The 24,078-nt window shown below is 39.0% G+C and overlaps 1 long non-coding RNA gene across 1 annotated transcript; it reads right to left on the bottom strand.

Moving 5' to 3' along the window:
- Positions 1-17,696: 17,696 nt before the first annotated feature.
- Positions 17,697-20,683, bottom strand: LOC109144069. Its single transcript, XR_005603788.1, has 2 exons — positions 20,168-20,683; positions 17,697-19,429 (listed from the first exon to the last, which is right to left on the bottom strand). It is a non-coding gene; the product is annotated as an uncharacterized LOC109144069 (long non-coding RNA).
- Positions 20,684-24,078: the final 3,395 nt, after the last annotated feature.

The raw sequence follows: 24,078 nt of genomic DNA, 5'->3' as shown, positions 1-24,078 counted from the left end.
TTATTTTAGACCTGGTCTGAAGAGAAGCCATGGGCTATGACTCCCAAGCAGAACATTGATGCACATTGAAACACAACTCCAAGGATGGACAGACTTTTAGACAAGACCCTATTAGGGATCTTCTATTTAGTAGGTTTAAGCAGGTGTCCTTCCAGCACATCAGTCATCCTTTCACAGTACCAAATCTCTCCCCACTGGAAAGGCTGCTGGACAGCTAATTCTGTGGTGAAGACTTCACTGCAGGCGCAAAGAGGTTTGATATGTCAACTGCCTAAGAACATTTTCCCATTTAGTTCCCATTCTAGCCCAGATGCCCTTGTACCCTCTTTCCATGCAAAAGCAGCCAAATCAAAATGTAACTGGGAATACCCATAGCACCATAAGTTTTGAGGAGAAGGTGGACATTTCATTGTACACACCCATTCAAGGGAAGACTGCCTCTGTCTTTGTTTCCAGACCTCATTTACTGGAGCCTGGTGCCTTCTCTAGAGTCTGCATCCAAGTTTCATGAGGCTGTAGCATGCACTTGTGCCATGGATGACAGACACACAAATGCAGGTTTCCATCCATGAAAATGAGACAAGAACTGTCTTTTCAAAGGCATTAAAAATGTTAAATTATACCACCTTCCTTTTCTGCAGCTCATGCTATTTCAACTTTAGTAAAGGCTCACAGGCATCTCACTTGTCAGAAAGCCCTGTACTATGTACATGGTACCATCAGTAGTGGCAGAAGATTTGGCAAATTTTCTAGATCACAAAACCAAGCAATAGTATTTTTTACTGTTTTCTCTTTAATTAGCCAGGTAGCTTCCCTGTAATTCACAGACATTTCATACAGGAAGTGTGTTTATTTGATTTTTTTTAAGCAGAAAAGTGTGATTGTAAAATTAGAAGAAGCTTGCAGGAGAGAACAGAGGTAGGAGTAGTTCCTGAAGTTATTTTAATGTTTTGATATTGTAATAATGGGTCCATTTTCAGTGGCTCGGTTGGAAGTTAAGAGACAGAAGTTTCTAGGTCTGGTGCAATTTACAAGTCTGTATAGGACAGGTTTCAAGATGATAAGACTACAGATGGTTGGTACCAGTTATCTCTTTTTTTATACAATGAAAAATGTTAATTTTAATATAAACATCCCATAGTTAAATGAGATAATGAGATAAATGAAATAATTACTCCACTACTTCTGATCTGCAGTAAGTATTCTATAAACGCATCCAGTCTCAACATGATGTGTTCTCTCTAAAATATCGTACCTGCTATATTTTATTAGGAAATTTATCTGCACAGAGTACATACATGAAGGCCATTTGTTTTGTTTCCTGCCTTATCTCTGTTTCCAGAAAACTGAAGAGCAGATGCTGGAAAGTGCAACTGTGTTTTTATATAAGTCAGTGTAGGATCTTGTCATTTATGTCAACAGCAACAGGGCTGTGCCTTTCAACACTAATATTTTGGACATTGAGAGGGAGAGGTTTAAGTCTCTATGGAAAGTAGGCTAGCTTCAGTTTATCTTAGTCTATCTCAGTAATCTCTTAGTATTACTTAGAGAACAGCAGATCTGCTGTCTAGGTCAGAAAGAAGTTCTTGAGGCATGTAATTCTAAATGAAAGTGAGAAGTCCAGCTAGGACATTTTCATTAATGAGAGTTTCCTGGAGACATTTAGTCTTGTGTTTAAGGGTGTGTTGGTTATTTATGGCAGAGAAAAGGAACGGATGTGTTGATGTTCTGGAACTTTTCCTTTGTGCATTGTTTCCCATTTCACAGTTGTATTTGGCACCCACTTTCCTCCAGCCAATAAAGAATATTAAAGAACTTCCTCTGCTGAGAAGTTGCGTGCACATTTTACAGACCATACAGTTTAACCAGAAGTTTGAAAGGTAGTACTTCTACCAGCATTTACAAAAACCTGAAATTGCAAATATATAGTATTGCCAGCAAAGGTCTGTCAATGGTTGTTTTTATGGGCTATCTATTCCTGTTTTCTTTAAAACAAAATAATATAATACAACCAACAAAGCAAATTTGGGTCTGACTGAATGTGTTCTGGAAGGCCAATAACAAAACTCAGATTGGCTGTGATAAACACAGGAGTAACCTCTGCTCATGCCAAGAATAACCTCAAGTACTGGGGATAGCGTATGTATTTTTGTGCACTTACAATGCAACAGTTCTTTCCTACAAAGTCTCAGTGGAAGCATCTCTTGTCAAGCTGACACAGAGCTTTTCTTGGACGAGGACACTGACCCCAGAGAAATAAATTCTTGGTAATTAATAATTTTCAAATACAGGGAATTTTCTTGATCATTAAAGATCTACGCCTGTAAATCCAGGGACATGTTGGTAATATACTGCTAAAGGGCTTCAAAAAATTCACTGGTCTCTCTTGTCTGCAGGAAAACCATGTAGTCTATTGTGGCTTTTGTGTTTGCAGGGAGAAGTAATGGAGGACTTTGATCTACTGACCTGCACTAACTTTGATAGTGCAGTGAATTTAAAAAGAAATTGGAAGAAAAACACTACTTGCCAAACCCAATTAAATTTAATGCACTCACATTCGTTTCACTGGGAAAAAAAAATCTACCTCAGATGCCTGGGAAATACATGGTGTTGAAATACTGGATTCACTGCCAGTAATAAGACCCTCATGGCTGGCAGTGAAAGTAAAATTTCTTGCACGCATTACAGAGGTGACAGGAGATGGATTACATTGCCACACATTGCCAAATGCCAAGATCTTTGTGTCTGACCAGGGTCATTTGTGTGTAGGACAGAGGACGAGGGTATGGACTGTTGAGTCTTCACTGAGTACCTTGAGTCCATCTTCAGTGGCAGCTACAAACAATTCTTTTGAACAGGTCTTTTATATCTTCCTGAGTCAAGCAGCTGTGCAATGATCTTGCCTCAGACCCTTCCTTGCCTTACTCTACAGAGCCTTTGGAAAAGTTTCTGCCTGTCACTGTAGATGCTAAAAACGCTGGCAGAGAAATTTTCCCATTTTTACAGCTGCTTGTGAAAGTCTCCTTTCTCATGCAAGCTAGCTGAAAACGGTGTAGAGGGTTTTGTAAACCAAGACTGTATCTCACAGGTGCAAACTTGTTATGCACAGTCTTGTTTTCCACACTGAAGAAAATATTTTGAAATGAGTGTCGTAGCATTTAGCCAATCACTCTGGGAGGTGTATGGTCAAGCACCCAATAACGTTATACCACTCTTGTGAACAAAGCTATATAAATGAGTCGGTAATTAATTAAATAATTCCGTTTATCCTGGACTTGGATTCTGTGTCGTTTTTCTCGCCATCCCTGCAGACAGCAGTGACACATCACCATATTTCCTCATTTTCACATCTTTATGGCTACTGTCTGCCTTCCTGTTGAGAAGACGTCATCTGAGCCCATGTTGTCAGAACACAGGTTTTTTTTGGGGGGGGGAGGGTGTGACAAGTAGCCTATGCTAAGGGAACCTAACTTTTGGTCTTGTGATCTTGATGTAATCAGCACACTCCTCACCATTCTTTGTTTTGACTACAGTTGTTCATGCCCATGTCTAGTAATGCTCATTCTTTCCACCCTTGCTCTAGTGTGGCCTCTGATGCTCCCATAAGCAGGCATTTCCATTTGTATTTCATTCAGCTAAGTTGTAATACCTCAGTTAAACCTGTCTTCAGGGGCTACAGTGAACTGGTACCTGAGAAGGGACTTGGTGCTGAAGTTCCCCTGCTATAACAATCTCCATGCTGTAACTAGTTAACAGCTGCAGGCCTGCTTTTTGATCTAAGCACTTGTGCCATCATGCAGGTGGTTATACTGGCAGTGTAAAGTACAGCACATGCTTAATCATCACGTTGGATGCATCATACAGTGAAATAGGACACCAAAAGGAATTCTTGGAAAGGAATAAAGCTAAATATATATTTTTGAAGAAACACCAACAAATGGTAACAATCTTGCTGATTGTGGAAGAGTTGGTGGAATCAGTCCTAGAACTAAGTGTGATTTATGGATATGAAATTGAAGAGGCATACTTTGTACAGTAGTGGAAAGGCCTAATTACATCATAAAAAAGAGGATTTATGAGTCAGAAGCAATTTAGATTTGTAATAGCCAGAGAAGCATGGAAATCTGAAAATAAAAGATATCAAGAACATCTCAGACATTCATATGCTCATAATTTTACAAGGCCTTTCACTGGCTCCCTGACAGCAGCACATTCAAACATCCTATCATGTTCTGTGCAACTTTTAACTATGCTCCTTATTTACAACTCTTTGTCACTGCTGTGTTGGCTCTATTTCCAATGCAGTGCCTTTCCTGTCAGTCACACTTTTCTGATCACCAATTTATCAGCTAGATATTGCCGTGCTTTATCCATTTCTAAGAGATCTCACTGAGAAATGCCCTCTGTACTACAAGGCTTAGTAAGTTGTTGCTTCAGATTTTCTGTGCATCAGTCCATGGCCTGAACATGTCTGATGAATATTGGATGAATTTGGAGTATTCTAAGCTGTTATGAACTTTAGATATGCTCCAGAGCTGATCTCCACATCAACAGGAGCCATTCAACTAGAATTCATGTAACTCAAGCTGAGCTGCCAGTTTCAGTGAATCCCAAATAAGTGGCTAGGATTTTCAAAATTCTCCTTGCACAAACCTTCCAGGCAGGAACACCCTCTACCCACACTAAACCGTATCCAGGGAAAGAAATATGACTTCTCCAGCACTATCCTTGGGCTGAGCTGTTAGCCCACTCACTGCTTGGAACCAAATTTCTATGCATCAGCATAGAAGTAGTGAGACAAAGACATCTCAGCTAGAGAGGAGGTAGAGATATGTAACAAATACTTTTCAGGAGCACAGGAAGTTCTGTATTTACATGGTTCATAGCATTTCTCCTGTCAGTCTTTCCATGTCATTTTTCAGATGTGGGTTTCAATATTTCTTGACAAAGTGCATCAGAGCTTGGGATGTTATAGTATTAAACAATGTGCAAATAAGATGCCTCAAGGTGTGGCCTTGGAGGGTATGATGGCAAAACGCAGTTATTAGAATCAACTTTGTCCATTCTGGGCCTGACTTAAGAAATGCTATTTTTTTTTTTTTTTTGGTGTTTCATTTGACCTCAGTTCTCTTGTAGGCTAATAAAAGGTCTGTATTTGTACACAAACAGAAGTGCTAACTTTAGTAAAGCAGATAATTTCAGCATATTTCGAAGTCAGGTTGAAAGAAGTTTTCATAAAAGCAGGCAATTGTTTTCATGAAGTTAATTATTGCAGCAAATTCTGTATCTATTCCAGGAGTTTCCATCAAGGTGGACCTATTTTTGTTCTCGCTTTGTTTTTAATTATAGTACAAAAATAACTCCATAATGACATACAATTCTAACCTAGTATCGACTTAATTACATATCTGTGCACATCATCCTCCCTTCTGGTGTAACAAGCACTTTTGTTTTCACTAGTTTGAAGACTAATGGCAATTTAATAATTTGCCTCTGCACAACCTGGTAAAGCCAAAGGAGCTGCCTGCACGGGGCCTGATTTGTTGTCACATCAGTGCTGCAAGGCTAAGCTTCTCCAGGCAGAGAATAATTTTCCGTAAAACACTTTTCCAAACACGTGTGGACAGCAGTGGAGACACCAGAAATGTATGTACATGCTGAAAATTGTGTGACTGAGCATGCTTTTTCTTGTTTCCATTCTTGGCCAAGCTGGATGTCTAGGCAGCTTCATCCCCCACTGGGGTCACATGAGATGCAGAGAACAACTAACACAGTGTCACAGAACCACATTTGTTAGCACTGAGCTAAAATGGATCCACATTCACATTTGTCTCTGTTCTGTCCTCCTTGCTCTGAAACGCAGCTCACCTGGGAGGCTGCAAAGCACATTCTTCAGACAGATTCTGTGAGTGCATGAGACACAGGGTGAGTTAATGCATGTATTGGCCTAGATTAGGGTTTGGCAGGTACTTTTTCTGCCGCCAGTATGAACTTCAGCATCCATCATATGTCTCTTACTCTGTGGTCCTGCATTGTGTTAACATAATGCTTTGCATACATCCACACAGTAAGACATTGAGGAAACAATGACTTTTTTTCTTCTTCTTTTTTCTTTTTTCTCTTTTCATTTATCTATTTTCTTTTTTTCTTTTTCTCTTTTTTCTCTTTTCTGTTTTCTGTTTTCTTTTTATCTCCCCTCAAGTTGCTTTTTAACTGAGTAGATTCTTTGCTGTGAGTTACACTGAGTACAAACATCGAGCCACTGGAAGGCTGGTAGGAGGTAGGAATAAACAGGAATAAACAGCCAACGACAAAGGTTAAAGGGCTGTAGGGCTGGAATTAACATCCAAGAGCTGAAGGAGCGCTCCTGCTGTGTGTCAAAGTCTTGGGCTCTAGGCTGACCTTTTTCTGGTGGAGGTGCTGAGCTCAAACTTCAGCTTTGTGCCTTAGCCATTAGATTGGAGTGTTTCAGGCACAGCCAGGGACCCAAACACAGTTGCAATAGCCAGGATGAACTGACAGTAGGAACCTGAGGAAAAAGGGGACTTGCCTTCTATCCATTGTCTGAAGCATCACAGTGACAGTTGAGGGAGGTGAGCTGTGTCCCTAATTGCAAAGATCATCTGGAGTCTTCTCTTTGTGACCCCACATCTGACCACAACAGCAGTGCTCATCCTCCACAAAACACTGTAACCAACTCATTTGGATACCCACTGGAACAAGGAAATCAACTTGCCTGGGAGGAGTACCTGACTTTCAGGAGAACATACATGCCAGAAGCTTTTATTAAGCTCCTAACTGCAATTTTAGAGGTAGTTCAGTGAAGGCCCAGTAAGGGTGTTTGCTTTTGGCATGCTGGCTGTTGCACTCTCCAAGTACTGAATGCCTCTTCGTCCTGTACCTCTCCCCTGTTTAATGCGTGGGGTGCTGTGAAATGCAGCCTGGAGCTGAACATGCATGAGTTATGCAGCACTTGGCATTTTGATGTTCCTCACATTTGGGTAGGCTGCTAGCTCTCCTTCACTTTAATGAAAATTGCAAACTTAAAAGTCAAGGTCCTGACATAGTCTCTGCTGAACCTAAAATATGTAATAAAACATCCACATAGGCATCTAGTGAACAGGGGAAAAGGCTTACAGGAAGCAACCTGCTGATCACAGAGCACTTGTTCTAGCCAAAAGGAAATTCCTGTTGTTTCATTTGTTTTCTCAGTTTTGCTTTCCTACACAGCTCTGTAGCTGAGATTTTGTTGTCTTTTGACTTTTGTGTACTAACAGGCAGCAATTCCACCATGCCTTCTTCCAGACCCCTGGCCTAACAGGCAGTCTTCCCTCTCATGCCTGTAATTAGCAAAACTGATGCCAAGAAGACTCTGAATGTTTCAACCTGTAAGATGTAGAATATACATACTGTGTGAAGTCACATTTAGATGGAGTCTTTCCTGGCTTTGGAGCTGATGGCATTAACATAAATCTTTTTTTGTTACATGTTGCCCTACCTCCTCAACAGTTCTACTCAAGTGTCACTCAACTGGCATATGTGGCCCTGAAACTCTCTCTTGGATTTAAACACCAGGGAAATTTCTTTCTCTGTAGTCATAAGAGAAAAACAACCGTCATAAATGTACGGACAGGTTTTAAAGGCTTGATTGGGAAGTGGAAGGGCAGGGGTGCTCCAGACGCTCTTTTCCATGACCGCAGGGTGCTCTGGCCACCTCCTTAGGCTAGAGGGCACTGTCCACTCTGATTTTGAAGCATGGACATCCTCTAAAAACCAACAGGGAAGCTGTGGAGGCAGGAAGCGCAGAAGCGGGAGTGAAGGTGGTTGTGCAAACAGTAGTGCCTGGGTAGGGAGCGGGAAGTGCAAACTTCAGGTTCTTGCTCCAGGGCATGCTTTTTTTTCCATTGTATTTGGGTGCAGAAATCGTGCGTTTTTCACACAGAACAGTGAGGCTTTCTCAGACAGTTGGGAAGAAACTTTTATTTGCCTGTGTGACAGTCACACTATGATTCACGCTGTCCCTTATTACAGGCAGCGACCTTGACAACTGTCTTGTGCAATCCTACCACTTTCCCGGACTTCACTGGAACACAACCCTTTGTGTTGATCTATTTCAGAATGGTTTGACTCCTCCCACTGGCAGAAGAGAAAGCCTGGACAGAAAGACTTGCTGAAATTCCCACTTTTTCAACAGTTTAACACAAGCTGTGCCATTAACATGTTTTCCTTTGGCGTCCAAGTGGTAAAAGCTTCTCCCTAGCCTCCCCACATCCAGAGGAGGCAGGAGTTTCAGTAGCCATGGGTATGTGCCAACCAAAGCTTCGTAGCAGTGAGAAAAGGTGACTCTCGGTAATTAAGGGCTGGTTATTCTGTTTCCAGCTGGGAGTACAGAGCAGCACTGTCCTGCAGTGATAGCAGAGCAAGTTTCTCTCCGTGCCCACAGCCCCAGAGAGGGGCTCTGGTATTAAGAGATAAGCTTATATGGTCCACAGATGACAGTGGTTGCATAAATCATTGCTTTTTTTGGCAAGAAGTGGTTGCCAGAGAGACTGCAGGCTGCTGTTACTGCACATGGATGTGAAGTCTCTTCTGGTAGTGCAACTGGCTCTGACTCCAGAAAGAGGGAGTGTACCAAGGGCTTCGGGGGGAATTTGTACCAGTTTGCCTGTGGGATGGGTTCTCACAGCTGGTAAGAAGTACACCAATAACTCTGCTTCCAAAGGGAGCTACTCAGCACAGTCTCAGATTGACCCAGAAACAAGCATTTCATTTTTAGAAGAGAAAATCGGGGGGCAGTTACCTTAAACACTAAAAAATGTTAGTTTTGCTAACTACCACAGCTCTGCAAATACTGCCTCTCTATTTCTCTCCTTGTTTTGCTTATATGGTGGTTTTTCCCTTTTTTGTTCTCCCTTCCCTTCTCCTTTGCTCTTTTGTTTAATTATTCTGAAGCTGGTTAAAGGCTACTCTAGGACTTTCTTATGAAGGACTATAGGCTGTGGCTCCAAGAGTCATAGAAATTTCCAGGGAGCTACCCCTCATTGCATCCTGCAGCAGTCACTGACCAAATATGATGCTATTCTTACCTTTTGAGATAAACCACAAGCTGCAGAACCAACCCACTAAATAGCCTCCCAGAGATGCCTTAAATTTTCTCATCTAATTGCAGTGCTGTTCAGAGAAATAACTTTCCCAGGAAATTTCTGTACTGGAAACAAATGGGAAGCATGGCACTCTAAAGATTAGAGAGGAAGGGTTATCTTTGTGTTTAGCTAGTCATTTGCACCTTACAGCAGTTTGGAAAGATGAAGCTATGTAACTGTTAAATTTTATTAAGGGACATAAACCAGCTCCCTATTTACTAGCATGTATGTTCAATATCAAATCTGTCCAGCAAAGTGAGCACAAATCCCTTGTCTTTGATGTATTCAGGAGCGTATCAGGCCTATGCAAACCTTTGCTGTCAGTTTTAGTGGGAAAAGAACTCTATACCATAAGACCTATACTGTCACAAAACAAAAGATGAATGGAGCAGAGAGGATAACTGTAGTGACATTATCTCTAGAAAGATTGTTACTTTACAACTATGACTCTTTCTTCCCCATAATTTTAGTCCTAAGTGCCAATTAATGATGTTTAAAGGCTGTGTATTAATGCTTGCTTTGGAAACAGATGTAATTAACATGTGATTTGTGATTTTGCAATTTTGCTTTTGAAATTAATGCAACACTGAATAATATTTGCAAGTTTCAAAATAGATCCGTTTTGATCTTTCTTGAGGAAGGGTTTTATGCATGAAAACTTCTTTTTTTAGTCAAAAGGGAAACAACATTGGGCATCTTCTGAATAATCTTGATAAATTAGTAATAATTGCTGATCAATCTATATCCAAATTGAAATCAATAACCAAATTGCACATATCACTTCTATTACAAAACTTTTTTTTTTTCCCTGGCTGGTAAACTTTCTGTGTTCTTTCGATTTATTATTATAAAAGTATTCATTTTAATTTTACAAAACTCAGAGAGGCAACAAATACTCTACCAAGGGAGTATATTCTACAATGTTTTAGTTTTACAGTCTATGTTTTTTGTGACCTTCAAAATCTCCTACTTAGGTTTAATAAGTTCTGAAGAATGAACATATAGCATCTAAAATAATCCAAAATTATTTAGATCATGAAGAATCTGTGGCATTCTATGAAGAGAAGAGAATCTCCATTACACTATTTTTACATGACTCCTTCATCCAGCAAAATCCAAGGTCCTGATGGCTTATGAAAAGCAAAAGAAGTTATGCAGATCCAGACTCAGAGAAAACATGTAAAGCTGCCTTAGGCATCAGCAGTCTCTACCTCCCTGATGCTCTTTGGAGTGTGATCCTCTTGACATGATTTTGATGACAAGATCTTGGAATTTCTACAAAGTACATCTTTTGGCACTGATCTCTCAGGTTTTCAAAAGACATATAAAAGACAGCACTATTTGTTTCTCAGTGAAGTCACAGTACTGTCTTGGGGTGTTGGAACACCTTAAGACATTTACCCGTTTTCCCACTGCTTCAGAATAACAGAACTGAAACCAAAATTTGTCCAGGGAATGTGAGTCTATTGGTATTTTGTAAAAAAACCAGCAAAAATAATTTTCTCTACCCCAAAATTTTGTTAGGAGGACTTTTCTGATACATATTTTTGAAGGTCTGCATAGCCGACAAACAAATAAATGAGAAGGAAGAGAAAGTAGCATGGAAATAGGAGATGTCACTGTAGAAGCACTTGCCATGAGCAATGGGAAGTTAGATGAGAGCTCCTGTGAGTGCTGGCTGAAAGAAACAGGGACTTAGGAGCAGTGGAAGAGAATCCAGCTGTTAGAGGCTGATGTACTCAGGCTTACTGGGATCTTTGCAAGTAAACTAGGATGCATCACAAAAGGTCTTGACTCTGTCACTACCTTCTTCTCTGAATATAAATCATCTACAACAGCCTGCATTTTGCTACTTGCTCAGATGAAGTGGGGGACCCAAGCAGAAATATTATCTGTAAGGCTCATACAAAACTAATAGGAATGATAGGATACATGAATCATAGGAATATCCTAGATACAAAGTACAACTCCTGAACACTGAGCAGGTGCTCAATGTCACGTTTTGCTTTCATCCTGAATGGTTACTGCTACCAAAGAGCCGGCAACTGAACTGAAAACTTAAGTACAGTGTCCAGTCTTCACCTATGAATAAGTCTTGTATAAGCTGATTTGAAGAGATTTGGGGGGTTTTCTCTGCTTCATTCAAATGATTTAGAGATGTCAGCATATATGACATGAGAAGTAATTTTCACAGACAGTTTCTGTATTGGAAACTAATGGAAAGCATGGGGTTGTAGTGGTTAAGCTGCAAAGGTGGACGATTACTCACAGGACAATAGCCACAGATTTACAAATCCAATGATTACTGAATTCTGGTATGAAATATTGTTGTGCTTTTGTCACTGAGCTTAGCCAAATAGGCATAATCACTGTAAAGACAAGGAGATGAATTTCCAAAGTGATGGGCATTCACTGCTGATATTTGTTTCTGCAGTCACAAACCAACAGTTTTGAGTTGAGATCCCCCTTCTGAAATAATGTGAAAATACTTACATAGGAAAACCAAGAAAGAAGAAACAGAGAGGGAATAAAAGAGGGGCAAATACACCCAAATGCACCTGTCACCAACTTCTGAATACAACCATTTTCATATTAGAACAAGGAAAATGTATTTTAAAATAACTTTTAACAGTAATTAAATGTCCAGATTCTGTTACGGACACTGTCGAGATACTGAGGTACCTCTGGAAATTTCAGTGCAGAAAGAAATAATTTGTAAGAATGAAATGAGGTGCTTTGGCCAGCATTTTTTTTTTTTTTTTTCAGCAATAATCCTACTTTTTATGTCTTCTGCTTGTGATCTTTTAAGAAGATATTACCACTGACTTCTCCTGAGTGACGTAATTTGGTCATGATAGACTTGTGCACTCAGCATTCAGTGATCCCATATGAATTTCATTGGAGTTAAGTAAAGGAATTCACTGGTCATTTTCATAGATGAAGGCTTAGAATAAGATCGGAAGTTTTGAATCATTTTATATTTAGTGCCACAAACAGGTGCCAGCTTGAATGTCTGAAAAGCCATGTGGAGATATGCAAAAAAATGCCTTTTAAAGACACTCATATTATATATGAAGATTATCAGCAAGATTAAGATCAAAGGCCTATTAAATTATATTTATGCTATTTATTTCCTTTAAAAAATAGAAGTCTAGAGTGTATTTTGTAAAAGTCTATCAACTCTCATAGAAATTACAATAACATGACCTTGAACTTCTATGGGAGTGAAAAAACTTTTCTGAAGTCCTTGATCTAAAAATCGTGACCTCTTCAAAGTTCATTTGTTTGAGAGATGATGCCTGCAGTAACAGAGGGAACCTCCCGAGGAAGCTTAAGTATATTCAGAAGCTTCCGAATGATTCCAGTAAAAGTCCTTGTACAGAAAGTTCCAGCTCACTTCTTGTTTACTTGGTTAGCTGCTGTAGAGGAGTCACATAGGATTTCCCTAACAAATCACATGTTCTCATATTGCAGCATCCTTGAGCCAAATGCATAGAAAACCTTGGGTAACCTTTTCTTCTTCAATATACACAGGGAGAAATAATCTGTTTTCAACATTTTTGGCCCCTGCATTACATAGACAATGGCCAAGTAATGACCTATTTCAGCATATTTCCTCCTGCACTCTGAGCAGTATCTGTACAATTTTGTCAGTCTTATCCATAACAGACTGGAATTTATAAGTAAGAGGGTCATACACGTAGTTACATAACATGAATGTAGGTTTCCAGTTTTGAGTATTAGTTCGCAGGAAATTACTCTGTTCCAGATACTGTGAGCTATTTTCCTGTGCCTACAGAGAGGCAAACAGAACTGAGGCTGGAAGAGGCTTTGAGAGAGTTTTTGGAAAGTGTGGTTTCCAGTATCTGTTTCTTAGGCGCTTCAAAGTCACACATGGCCTCGCCCTTGAGCATTTGGCTTTCATAAATAATTCTCTGAGCACTGAGTGCAAGTGCCTTCAGTCAGCATTCTCATTGCAAAAGATGCCTAAAGATAGCCAACACAAAACAAGAACAACACAGATTTCTCCAGATTCTTACCAGAATGTATTAAGTTGAATACTTGTCACAGGAAGGGGAGATCTGAATTCTAACCCCTGCTCCAAGGACTGGGCCCTGAATCCACTCACTATTTCACATAAATTGCCCTTTAAGCAGGACCAGAACGCAGGGTTCCATTAGTCTGTGAAAGTGCTACAATTACTGCATTACTTCTGTCTTTTTCCTGCTTGATGAGACCTGAAGTCTTTCTGCAGAATGACTTGGCTTTCACAGAAGCAGTAAAAAAAGACACTGATTGCCTGTGTCACACACACTGTTTAAGGAATACCTGCCTTGTATATGCAGCTTCCTACCAAATGTGTAGAACACTTTAGGTCACTAGTTCCTTTACAGTCTACACAAAAGAGAGCTGCACTTACACTTCAATGTGCCCATGGCATTGAAAATATAATATGTATTCTGAATAATCATAATAAATATATAATTTCCAGTTTGCACTGTCTTGCTGACTTGTGCAGAAAAATTTATATAGGCTTTCCTGTAACATCTGTGAAAGATCTTCATTCCCCTTGTAAAGAGAAAGGATACACTCATGGCTCAGACAAATAGGAGAGAATGTGATAAGAATTTCTACTGATGTTTAGGGGCACCAGATTTTTCACTACACTGCTTGTTTCTTTTCACTGATGAAATCCTCACTAACTTGTGCTCATACCACATTTAAGACAGAACCCACTTAAACGCAATTTATTCTTTTTAGAAGACTATTATGACAGATTTTTTATTTTCTTCATTTCATGCAGAGCAACTCAGAAAATACTTTATGTTAATGGTGGCTTTCTCACCAGCCTTCATCCACAGAAGGCATTGACACCATTGACACCACAACAACATTGATACTGGTAAAATATGTCTTTAAGAACAGCAACCATCCCCTCCAGGATTTCATGTTTTGTTTAAAGGCTTTGTTCAAATCTTTGTCATGGAAAAGCTCACTTTGAATCCAGTGGGCTTTGGATAAGCTCCTTGGGCTCTGAGGCCAGAAAACTTTCTTTGCTGCCATAGATTCATTAACTTGGACAAGTACCTGCAGAGAAGCCATGATATGTTCTCAGTAGGTGACAAAGGTTGCACAAAGAGGAATTTTAGTGATTCATTGATGATAACAGCCTAAATAAACAGTCTGTGGCCATACTAGGGCTCAGGGTTGTCTGGTGCAAGCTAGGCATCTAATTCTTATGAAATAAATAAAATATCTACTCCACCATACTGTATCTTGAAATACAACCAGAAGAAAAGCTCTAAACTATTAAAAAAAATGTGCTGGAAAATATTCCTTCTCTTGAAAGAATACTTTGCAGCCCAGGTCAATAGTTCAGACACTCATTCCCAAGGTGATCTGTGCAAGCTTTTCAGTAGTATACGTCCTTCCCATATTTGTACAGCACTGAAGAGTTAATGTCTTCAGTAACTGTTTCATTTTTGCAAAGCATAAGCTTTGCAGAAACACAGTATTTTGTTTAAAGGATGTATTTAGTTCCCCTAACCAACAGAAATTAAAGGTTTTGGAAATCATGTCAAGCTCGCTGTATAGACTGTGCACAAACTTTGTGGTTGCTTTTGTGTCCTCAGTGACTCACACAAAGTTGTTTTCTTATTCTTAAAATACAGGTTTAGCTTCAACTTCAGTTCAGCTTTTATAGTAACATTTGATGCACTCTGTCTTCAAATCTGGAAGGTATTTGTAAAATAATTTATTTTCTCTTTGTGCTTCTGACTCTTTCCAGAAGGCTCTAGTGTATCTTTTATTTCTGTTTTCAATTGTAGATAAAACTTAGCAGAAATCTGAGTTAAAAATAATTCTGTTATAAAAACACTTACAGGAGGGAAATACCCTTCTCTAGATTTCCAAGCCCAAAGGTGGCACTTTCTTCAATAGTTCAATGAAATAATACGGAATAAAGAGTTTGGCAATTAATAGTGATCAGCTGCATTTTAGTGAACCAGAATAGTTTATATGCTGTTTGAGATACATGGGAAAGCATCCCTAAGCATCCAAAATTTATTCATGCTCTTGAAGTTTAAAACTCCCTCTTTTTCCTGATTTTGGGCATGTGGCATGGTTGCATTAGGAAAACTGCTATGTAACTTCATGGCTCATATTGCTACTGAAGTACCATTTGGCACCAAGCATAATGTTTTAAATGCAAGAACCAGGAACATTATTATTCACTACTGTGTATTTCAGGGCAGCAGTAGGTGCATTTTTAAATACTCAGGCAAAAAGCTAGACTCTCCATAAAATAAGTGGGAAGGACTTTTCCTTCATAATGGCAATTAAATCTGGCTTGAAATCCACAGACTCCTTGGTAATTCTGGGCAGATGAGCTCCAGCACATAACAAATGAGCAGTGAGCTACATCTCAATTTTTGTTATTACTTTCAATCCTGTGTGTCGGGCCAGCTGACCAGTAGAGTGTACATGATAAGCACAGCTCACTTTTGCCTCAGAGGCACTGGGAACTGGACATTCCATGCACCATTTTGGATTTGGGGAATATGTTCAAACTTCTGTTTAAGGTGAAGTAGAACTGCTTTGTTTATTTTGAGACCTAGATGAGTAAACTCAGGAATGATGAAAATGGTGATACGGCTTAGGACCTGGGTTGCTCACCATTTGGCAGACCATCATCGCAATGTACTCATCTGTTACACGCCTGTCTCCTATGGCATGTGGGTATGCCTGCAAGGCATAAATCTCTGATGGTGGTCCATTTCATTCCCACATTCTTGCTGCCTCTCCCCCCTTCACGGATTTAGAGAACATAATGACCCATGACTTCTCAGTTTGCCCCAAACTCCTTCTGCTAGGGCACATTTTTTCTGTAGCTGGTCATATGTATTAAGAACACAGTTTTAACTTAGTCTTTCCACTTTGCTTCCTTTGGATTGACCAGCCTCAAGCAATAGCAGAAAGAGCTTTACCCAGATGCTTCTTGATCTGCCTTGTGTCATCTTAACCACACACTTTGACCACTGAAGCTATGGGGATTAAATGACTATTCATGTTCTTTATTGACCCCCCGTTATTCCTAATTAATTTTCTTACCCACACATCCTTGAGCAGTATTTTATTTCTGAAGTGATTTCCTTAATTTGTCTTTTTAGTAAATGACCAAGTGTCACTTCTATGTAAAACAAGATGCATTAAAATTGTCTGGTATATTATAAATTCTGGTCTGACTTAAAAATAAAGTAACACGTGTTCCTAATACATTTACCTCCTCAGATTGGTACTAGTATCAGTATTCTCACTGACATCCTGATGGTCAATGATCTGAGGTACTTTAGCTACCAATGTTCTGGTATTTACAGTTATCAGGTGCTAGACAATCTTGTCTAAAATTTTCTTATCAGAGTTGGCTTTATCTTCATTTATCTTAAGTCAAATTTTTCTTTCTACTTCCTTGAGGTGTCCAATTACCCTTTGTATCTTATTTTCTTTCTTCTGCAAGCACCAAAATTACTAGTGACATCAGAGGACTACGGAAGATCACCTGATTTCTGTTCCTCCAGAGAATTTTATAGTTGTGCCATGACTCCCATGACATCTTAAGAAGACACAACAAAGCCAGTCTTTCTGTGTACTCCCACTCCTTTTTCCAGGAACCACATTTCTATTCATCTGTTTTCTTCTGTGTAAGGGAAAGGTACATACAATGTCACAAATGGGAACTTAAAATGAGCAGGAAGTTTTATGACACTTACACTGCTCATTATGCTGGAGAAAAACTATTTGCAGTCCAACAAAGTCAGTTTGAGTAGTCTTTAAGATATCTTATCCCACCATCCCACAAAGTCCTTTCCATCATCTCTCTGGTTACAACTATTTGGTTCTAAAATTCCCCACATTTTGTTATTTTTTCCTAATGAGAGCTTAAACTGCCTTTTAAATCTCTTTTTAACTTATCTTCCTCAAACAGCTCAGCTATCTTTAACACATCTATACTAAGAAAGTCACTAAAAATTCCCTCCCTCTCTCCCTCTGTCCATAACTGCATTCTTGCTATCACACACAGCTGATCTGGTCTCCATGTGTTATAGCTCTCATTAAATACTCTCACATTTCATGCATTTTTCTCTTGCTTAATTTGTTTTGCCAAATCCTGAAAACCCTGCATGGTCCTCTAGATGCTTGTTTGCCTTATCATGTTTATATCACACTTAGCATGAGAGCAGCTTGGGAGTTCTATACTCACTGTTACATGCCTGTCTCCAGTTACATTCCCATGGGCTCTTTCAATGTTTCTTTGTCCTTACACCTAGAATGCTCCTGAATCATCTTCTTTGGTCTGTCATGTTATCTCCTGAAGCCTGTTTTTAATTGCTGCCTATTTCAGCCTGTCTTACAGATACGTCCAGAAAGTTGTGTTATATCTGTAACTTGTCTACTGATTTTTCTTACAATTTTTGTGCTATCACTCTTCTCCTTTGCTTCTTGAGACAAAATATGCAATCTGATTAGTAGGAACCACTTTGACCAATAAATGAATATGCTTGAGAACATTTTTATTTAGAACATTTTTGTGCTATTCAGCTGTATCCTTAACTGTGACAAAAACAATTAATAAACATTAGTTCCCTGTCTTCCACATCTACCTTTACTACTTTCATATTGGAGCCATACAGCAGTGTTTGGTACCACGCTTTGCAATATCCTTGAAGACTCTAATCACAATCAGGCAGAATTAATCTTGTAAGTTGTTAGGGATTTCTTTTCTGGGATCACATTTTTATATTCCCAATGTTTGGGATGCTCCACTAGCTTGAGGTACTGACAGTTTGCTTGTTTTTTCCTTCAAATATTATAAAAATGGAGAATATAATTTCAGAGAATTGATAATATATCAGTGGCAATATAGGGAGACATAATCCTACCCTCCTTTACTTTCTTCCTTCTTCTGACCATTGCTGCTAAAATAAATAGTGATGATCCTCCCTAAGAAGCAGAAGTAATCTTGGATACCTTTCCCTCCATTTGGCACCACTGTGAATGATATCTCGCTTAGAACCACCTGTGAATGATATCTCGCTCTTCATGGCACCACTCACCATGAAGTTTATTTAAATTACACTATCGATTGTATTGTCTGAGAAAACCAGCATGGATTTAAGAAACTTTATTAACAAGGCTATCACGTGCATGTCATTCTATATTTTCTCCACTATAGTTTGGAGTACTCCTGCCCCGGGTAACAATGTTCCTTGCATGCCTGGTTAGGATTTCTACAGCAAAGGATACTTCTTGCAGCTTAGAATGGAACAGTAAGTCTAAGCTTCTAAGGCACCTAATGAATGAAGGCCACACTCCACAGAATTTGAGTACCTCTGTCCTTGCTCCCCTTTGAAAATTACAGCCCAAACACAACACTAAATGCAGCTGTCAGAGATTTTGAGATGTCTTACAGCAAATACATTCTCATTCTCTTTCTGCCAGCACTTATGTCAGAATAAGAGGCATATTGTCTTTTACAGCAGTTATTATTCCAATATTCCTTTTTCATAATAAAATCAATTGAAACTGTTTAGGCAAGAGACTGTATGCTCTCAACATGTCATGTCTAGAAGTCTGTGGGAATTCCTGCAAAGCAAAAAATCACTATGTGGCCTGCTAAGTAAAAAGAGTATGAATGCCTTTCTCTGGATATCTGTCTGTATATCTGTGTCTGACTATGTGTATCTGCAGGGTGGTATTGCCACCGTAGATCTAATTTAACTAATGAAAGGAAACCATGACTTGGAATTTCTCCTCAGAATGCTTTTTATCTCAAATTCCATTGTTTGTATTCCTAGGGCATAGCCGTACTTTCCTGCAGTTGAGATTCCAGGATCACAGCTACAACAGAGTAGGAAGAGAAGCAGCACAAGATAAAATCAGTCTGCTTGTAAAGGATTGATTCGGCAAATTATTAAGCATTTTCTAACTCAAGTGGATATTTAGATTTTTTGTTGAACACAGATGGATTTGAGAATAAAGCATATCTCTATTCTGAAGTGCTCTGTTGAGTCATTATATAAAAACTAATAATGATTCAGTGCAATAGAGAAGACTTTACAAAGTCTGCTACAGAGCACTCTGCAGCCTGAACCAAGTTACAACCCCTAAATTGCACATGGAGAGCTTCTCTATGTGTTTGTCACCCAGGTATCAATTGCAGAAGATATTCAGGTGTCTCCTTGGCTCTGCTTCTTAACTGCCCAGCTGTGAAGAGTTCTGCAAGACTCCTACAGGTAAAAGCAAAGGGAAATGAGGTAAACAGGTGGGCATTGGCAAGAGGGGCAGCAGAAGGAACAGCAGCTGTCTCAAAAAGCCTTTACCTCAGAGGCCAGCATCCTGAAGTACCCAGGGAATATGCTCTGCTCACATTCTGTGCTTTAAAAGCTTTCAAATTTTAAAGGAGAGAAACAAGGGAAATTGAGGAAAATTTGGAAATGGATATGTACTTGGGATGCTTCCTATGCCATTTTAATAGGTGCATTTCTAATGGATTCTTATTGTAAATTATTATACAGTAATACAACCACAGGATATACTTGATTGCAAATCTGGTCTCTGTACTTTAAGAATCATTTCTATAGGACAACAGATGAGTAGAGGAAAAGAACAAGACACTGGCATGGAAATTAGGTCTGGGCACAGCTTTACATAATTCCACAGCTGTAAATCTTTGAGAACATCACTGATGGTGAATACTACTACAACGTTCACCATTCTGAATGAGTAACTTCTTCGTCACCTAGATAAAAGTAATAGGCTTTGGTTGAACACCCAGCATCTTTTGCATGTGGCAAACCAAGAACTGGAGGTCCAGCAGCCAAGAGAGAGCCAGGAGGACTGGAGCTTAGGAAAGAGTAAGAGTGTGTGTATTTACAGCACTGGTCACAGCCTCACTGTCCCTCACATTGGCACCATTTAGTGAGATGTGTTTCTATCACATGGTGGGGGAGTCTGTGTGTGTATACCTCCAATTTCTGTGAATCAGCATCTCAGCTGCATCCATTTGTGTCCAGATAAGCTGTTCTCATGAAAGAAAGAAAAAAAGTCTCCATTAATAACTTAATAGCCTGTTAATTAAAACACTCAGCCTGTGACCTGGGATCTCTTCTGGTTCAAATTTGAGAGCAGATCTTTCCTATGTCAAATGGGGCAATTGTCTTCCATTTCTCCTGTAGAAGTTACCTCACTCCATACAAACTTCTGAAATAGTCTTTGGGCAAGAAAAAGAGAACTGCTTCTGTGTCTTGATACTGAGGACACAATTGTGGAGTGCTGTGATTCCTATCCCTCCTCCCAGCAGGTACTTCAGCATTTTATGAGAAGCAGTATTGATTTCAGAGGGCAGTGACTGGAGACCTCAGCTGGGGCAGGGCAGGACCCAATGTAAAAATCTTTCTTCTTTAAATGCTTTGGATGTAGAACCAATTCTTCCATTTACAGGGACTTCTTCTTGCTATCTGATTTTTGAGTGAAGGTCGATAGAGAGGCCTATCGTGGAAATTTCAGAAATGTTAAAGGCAGGAAGTCAAACACAGTAATTTTAAGCAGATAAACAATTACATAGCAACTGATTCTAGAAGCTCCTAGTGGTAACATGGTACTGAAATCTGGGCCCTAAAATATAGGAACTTTATTGCTCTCATAACATTAGGTTCTGTAACTTTAGAGGCTGTGCTGAAACTTTTTTCTTTCCCCTCGTCAGTGAGATTCTGCACTGTCACAATAAGATAATCATTCGTATTTAGACTAAAAACTTACCTGGTGGAGATCCTTATCAAAGCCTCAGTGTGTTCCTAAATGCAATAAAATGATCAACAATGCTTAATGCCTGGTGTGGTAGTTCTGGGCAGGCAGTCTTGACATACTGGTTGCTGAAAGTTGATGGAATGGCAGCTTGCATGTGACTACACTGAAATTGTTTTCTCACATAAAATAAGTAACTAAGTAAGACATATGTAGTGCTTAAGCTGCAAATAGTCTTGTTACACATATATCTTGGTCCAAAGTTTGAAGATAAGATTTTTGAGTAGAACTGTTCTTGTTCCATTCCAAGAAAGCTCATCTGCTTTTTCAAGCCAAAAATGTGATGCTACTTTCCCCTACAATTCTTGCCCCATGTAGCATAGAAATTCTATGATAGCTAATGATGAAGGATTACAGTATAGCTAACTGTAATAGAGCTTTTGGAACCATGTAAAAGTAATCATTAGGAACTTGTTGAGCCTTCTTTCCTCCGAAACCTATTATGCTAAATAGTGGGTACTGAAGTACTTTTGAAAGCCATCACTTCAGAATGGGTTATTTGATTAAAATGAACTCAGGAAACGGGTTTATTCACTGTCTAGGTTATATAAATAAGGATAAAGTCTTCATTTTCCTTAGGAGTTTTCACAAGCACTAAATAGGTAAAACAAAAATTATTAGCCTATCTATGCAAATCTTTATCAAGTCAAACATGCTATTGTTAACTACATTTAGCACTTAAAAAGGTAAACACGTAGATGTAGTTATGGTTCTCATCTTGCCTTACAACTGCTCTCAAGATTTATATTTACTGTGGGTATGCTCCTAATGCCTGTATTCACATCAACGACACTTACATGCTTTTAGTAACCTTGTTAAGAACTTCTAGTCACCAAAAACATACTTGCGATTCCTTGTGCTTTAGAAATATTCTGAATTAAGTGAATCTACCTTACTAAGCACCTTAGTATTCAAGTACCAAAAATATGTGTAGACATTTTCAGCTTTTAGTCTTCTTTACTGCATTGCCCATAAAGAAATCTTCTAAGGGAGACTGCTTTTTAAAGGCACAAAAGATAATGTAAACCCAAAATGTCATTTGAGAAGTTTAATTGCTTCAGAATAGTGCAATTACATGAACTGAACATAAGAAGAGCTACAGCTAATATTTGTATTATGCTTGACTCAAAAAAAATATTTACTGAAAGGGATAGGGCAGGGTGCTGAATTTGATGAGTCTGGAATTAAGGACAGTAAACAGGATAAGCATTCACTCTGAAAGTCCATGCTTTATAGAGAATATCTCTGAAATAACTAAAGGAAAAGAGAAATAGCAAAACAAGGGAGATTGGCCAGTCTCCTTTGTAGAAGTAAACAGGATTAGGTATATATAATGAGATTATAAACTAATTCTGTTTGGCAACACCCACATAAATGAACAAACAAAGGGGAAGGAGATGGACTCTGCACTAACTGTTAATAGCAGCAATGTAGCAGCCATAAGAGTAAGGCTCTCCCCTCCCATGCCCCCTCGTCCCAACTGGAATACTATTCTAGTTGTAGGACTATAATTAAAACTGTAACCAAGCATGGTGTCTGATACCAAGAGTTTTTCTGTCCAGTAGTCAGTGTGTTCAAGCAAGACAACAGGACAAAAAGTGTTCCCATGCTGACCTTTTCCACAAGTCACTGTTCATTTGCTCCTTAATTCTCTGGAAGCATATCATTAAAGATACACAAGCCACCAAAACCAGGGTAAATGTGGTTTCTGTCTGTTGCCACAGAAACAGCTCCATAATTAGGAGATTATAACCCATCCTGGTAAAATATTCTCTTTATTAGTGATATTCTACCTGTATCAGAATCAAGCTTGTGATAACCTCTGGAAGAATATATAATCCCACTGTCATTCCTGTTACCAAAGTCTTATCTGATCTCTGTTTTTCCTTTTCCTGTACTGTCACTGGTGGACTCAGAGTTCATAATATTTCCTGTGCTATTTAAAGAACTTTTTGGGCTGGTGCATTATTTTAAGCCTGCCTCTGTATGCTTTAAAATAGCAACAGGAAGCATTTACCCTACACAAATCATAGTTACTCTACAATGCTCACTTCATACAGAGAAACCAGATTTGGCACACTATATATATATATATGTATATATATATATGTATATATATATACATATATATATATATATATATATAAACAGGATAAGGTATGAAAACTGAGGATTCCGGACCACACAACATTTTCATTTTCTGCCCACTCTTCAAATATACTTTCCCTATTAGGGAACTGCTTGGGAAGGTCTCTGACTTGGGAAGTGGCATGTGAATCATGCTGAAAAGATTGTATTGTAGAGGATGTGACTGAGAGAATGAGAACTGCAACTTCTGAGAGCAACTGGTGGTGAAAGAAGTGTGCTGTGCCAGGATTGTCGGGGTCCACCACTTGCAGAATTATTTCACCCATATAATCTGAGATCTTCCACTGTGTTTGTTCTGCTTCTGCTCAGGAAGAAAACTACTACATCCTCATATCAAAATGATTTATCCCTAGGTCATTTTCACATGATCTCTTTTTTCCTGTTCAGTCTAAACAAATAGAATGTCAATTTACTTGAAAGTTTTATGAAAGCTATTTTTTCCTATCAAGTAGGCAAAAATACGGCTTATTATTTATCTGATGAATTTGCATGGGAAAGGCTACGGAAAGGATCTAAGGTTCCTTGCAAAATCCAGCAGGTCTCCTTACTGCTATGTATCCTGGATCACAGGCTGCCACTTCTGAGAAAGAGGAGTTACCCAAAAGCACCTACAGCATTTCTTTCAAGGGTGACTGTAGGAGGATATAGACCAGGTATTTAACAAACACACGTGGTATGAACATACCACATTTGAAAGAAAATCTACTTAGCACTTATTCATTGCTGTAGTGAAATTACCCTTCTTTTTTTTTTTTTTTTTTTTTTTTTTTTTGGGTCTACGGTCTATGATATTTAAAATGACAAGCAAACAATAGGTCAGCTAAACCCAAACCTGGTTGTTGGCAGCTGGGTCCCAGAGATGGAAAGATGCCAAGGTAAGCTGATTGCCGAGTGTGAAAACAAGCATCAGGAACAATGAAACAAT

Source organism: Corvus cornix, chromosome Z (assembly GCF_000738735.6).
Source record: "Corvus cornix cornix isolate S_Up_H32 chromosome Z, ASM73873v5, whole genome shotgun sequence".
Taxonomy (NCBI): domain Eukaryota; kingdom Metazoa; phylum Chordata; class Aves; order Passeriformes; family Corvidae; genus Corvus; species Corvus cornix.
The sequence above is the reverse complement of the archived record's forward strand: the minus strand, read 5'-3'. Positions and strand labels throughout refer to the sequence as shown.